Source organism: Acomys russatus, chromosome 14 (genome assembly GCF_903995435.1).
Source record: "Acomys russatus chromosome 14, mAcoRus1.1, whole genome shotgun sequence".
Taxonomy (NCBI): domain Eukaryota; kingdom Metazoa; phylum Chordata; class Mammalia; order Rodentia; family Muridae; genus Acomys; species Acomys russatus.
This window is the reverse complement of record NC_067150.1, coordinates 2,977,626-2,981,114: the sequence shown is the minus strand read 5'-3', so window position 1 is coordinate 2,981,114 and position 3,489 is coordinate 2,977,626.

The following is a 3,489-nucleotide window of genomic DNA, read 5'->3' as shown; positions in this document are numbered from 1 at the left end:
CATATGAAGTTCAGAATTGAACTTTCAATGTCTTTAAAAAATTGGGTAGGTATTTTGATAGGGATTGCATTGAATCTGTAGATTGCTTTTGGTAAGATGGCCATTTTTACTATGTTAATTCTCCCAATCCATGAGCAAGGAAGATCATGCCATCTTCAATCTCTTTCTTCAGAGTTTTGAAATTTTTTTCAAACAAGTCCTTCACTTGCACAGTTAGAGTAACTCCTAAATATTTTATATTGCTTGTGGCTAATGTGAAGGGTGTGGCTTTCCTAATTTCTTCCTCTGCAAGCTTGTCATTTGTGTATAGGAAGGCTACAGACTTTTTTGAGTTAATTTTGTGTCCAGCCAATTTGCTGAAGGTGTTTATCAGCTGTAGGAGTTCTCTGGTAGAATTTTGAGGGTCACTTATGTACACTATCATATCATCTGCAAATAGGGATAATTTGACTTCCTCCTTTCCCATTCGGATACCCTTGATCTCCTTTTGTTGTCTTATTGCTCTGGCTAGAACTTCAAGTACTATATTGAAGAGATATGGAGAGAGTGGACAGCCTTGCCTTCTTCCCAATTTTAGAGGAATTTCCTTGAGTATCTCACCATTTACTTTGATTTTGGCTATTGGCTTGCTGTATATAGCCTTTATTATGTTGAGGAAAGTGCCTTGTATCCCCGATCTCTCTAAAACTTTAAACATGGATGGTTGTTGGATTTTATCAAATGCTTTCTCTGCATCTCAAGAGATCATCATGTGGTTTACGGAAATCCATCAGTGCAATCCACCATACAAACAACTTCCCTGTGACCAGGGCTCAGCACAGATGCAACTTGCAGTTCTCTCAGGAGATTCAAGTTTTCCAAAGGGCACCTGGCAGGAGGAGGCTCCTGGGTAGATGCTAGGCAAAGGGCAGGCTGCCTTGTGCACGCTGGTTGAGGGCTCCAGTTTCCCAGGCTTTCATGCCTGTGGACCCAGGCATATTCCTTCATGTACACTGCCATCTGGACTCTGGAGGGAGGATCAAAATCAGCCGATGCCCCCAGAAGGCTGTAAACATCTCATATTCCTGCTGCAGAGCCAGGTCAACTATGCTGCTTCCTGCCTGTGGCCAGGGCTCAGCACAGACTTGCAGCTCTCTCAGTAGTTTCAAGTGGACCAACGGGCACCTCCCTGTGGCCAGGCCTGGGCATAAGTGCAGCTTGCAGCTCTCTCAGGAGATTCAAGTGGACCAAAGGGCACCTGGTACTGAGCCATCAATGCTAAAGGATTATTGTTTTGACTGTTATCTAATGTTGAAACATCAAAAACTCCTCCACAATTTACCCATAACCTGAGGCAGGTTTCCACGTTGCCCTTCCCAGGAGAGACTCCATGGGACTCTAAGAGAGACCACAGCGTCCTACTCTGCTACCATAAAACAGCAGGCTCCTGACTAGAGAGGGTCTGGAGGAGCAAATGAGCCCCCGGTGATTCCAACCTTCAGGAATAAGCTATCCCGAGCCAGCGAGCATGCTGCAGCCAGCTGCTCCTGAGGGCTCCTGCCAGGCATACAGCCACCAGCTCTCCATCCCACTATGATGTCAGCAGCTCCCGTGGATGCGCCTGTCCGGCTCCCACACCCTCATGGAAGGCTCTTGGCTTCTTCTGCCTTCCTGGCTCCTAGCACTCTCTTTAACATATGATGTTGACTGAAGTTGAAGTTAAAACTTAAAATATATTAAATGAACACATATTTGAGTCATATTTTTCTGTCCTTTTTAGAGCACATATATACATACATACATACATACATATATGCACACACACACACACACACACACACACACACACACACCCTACTCTACTAGCTTGAACTGCTCTGAGAGTAAATGTAAATTATTTTTCTCATAGTTCTTAAGTTAGAATTCTGTTCATGATATAATCAAATAAGTTCACTTCAAGATGAAATTTTTGTGTTACTCGACCATGTTTTCTTTCAATAAAATAGCTCCATAAGTGGTATCAGCAACAGCTCAACTCTTATATTTCACTATCTTGTGGAAAAATAAATACTCAATTATTAAAATTTTTATAAAATGATGAAAAATAATTGCCAATGGATCAATTTAACCTCACACTGCTTAAATATATAAAACAATCTGTTGAAGTACTTCATGAAATAAATCAGGGAGCACCTGGCACTGTCCTCATGTCAATTCACTCAGGTTAACAGGTGTGAATTAATGTTTTGTGGCATTGATTTCCCAGTGGGAGCCCTTACTTCACTTTTTCTCTGCTTCTTTGTCAAATGAGCACAACTAGATATTTCTATGGATAAAAATGAGCATATTTGTTTACTTTGCAACTTGTTTAAGTGCACAAATTCTCAGAACTCATTACACCCTAAAGCTTATGTTGATTTTGTTTTGTTTTTGTTACAGTTTAAGGTAGTGTAACAAGATGGTGTCTGTGCATGTGTGTGTGTGTGTGTGTGTGTGTGTGTGTGCGCGCGCGCATGTATGCACGCGCATGCTACGGCATGCATGTGGATGTCAGAGGACAAGTTATGAAATTTCTCTCATTCCACCATATGGATCCCAGGTGTCACATTCAGATCATTAGGTTTGGAGTTAGCTACCTTTAACCACTGTGCCATTATGGCAGCCTTTCTATGTTGACTTACAAAAGTGTTTGTCAACTTCTTATTTAATTTAGATACACTACTAAAATTGTACATAATGGTTCTCATTACCCATGCACTGAAATCTATAAACTCCATCAAAATATTGCTCAACATTTACTAGTTTTTCTTCCTTTTAGTTTTATTGTCAACAAGAATCAATTCATTGGATGTTGACATAGGATCTTTACATAATATAAATGAGCTTGGAAGTGCCTTTGAGAAAATTTCATTTTATTTTTAATTCTTTTGAAAACTTCAAAATATAATGAAGCTTACAACTTTTCCTTCTGAATGAGGAAATGTGAGTGGATTTAAGAATCCATACAAGACTATGAAGAACCCAACCACTGATACAAGCAAAGAATGAGGCTGGAATTCTATTATCCACATTGTAGGATTATGGAAACCTGAGAATTGTTTTTCTTACTTCATTATAAAATGAAGTAACAAGAGCAACAACAAAATTATTTTCTCATATGCATGGTTATCTGATGATAGTACAAGATCAGAAGCAACATACCATAATCTCCAAGTTTTAGTCTCTTCAAATAATCTGTAAAATTTCTGAGCATAATTCATCTATACTGATGGTCTTAGTGTTCTTTCTACTGTTATTGATCAGATCAACTAAGTGGATAAAAGGGCTTGCTTGTCCCAGTCCCAGTCCATCACTCAGAGAAGCCAAAGCAGGCAAGGATGCTAGCAGCAGGACCCAAAGAAGAGTCACAAAGCAACATGGCTTAATGGCTTTCTCTATAAATCTGGTTCAGTTTACTTTCTCATACAACCCAGCACCCAAGTGTGATACTGCCTACAGTAGGATAGGCCT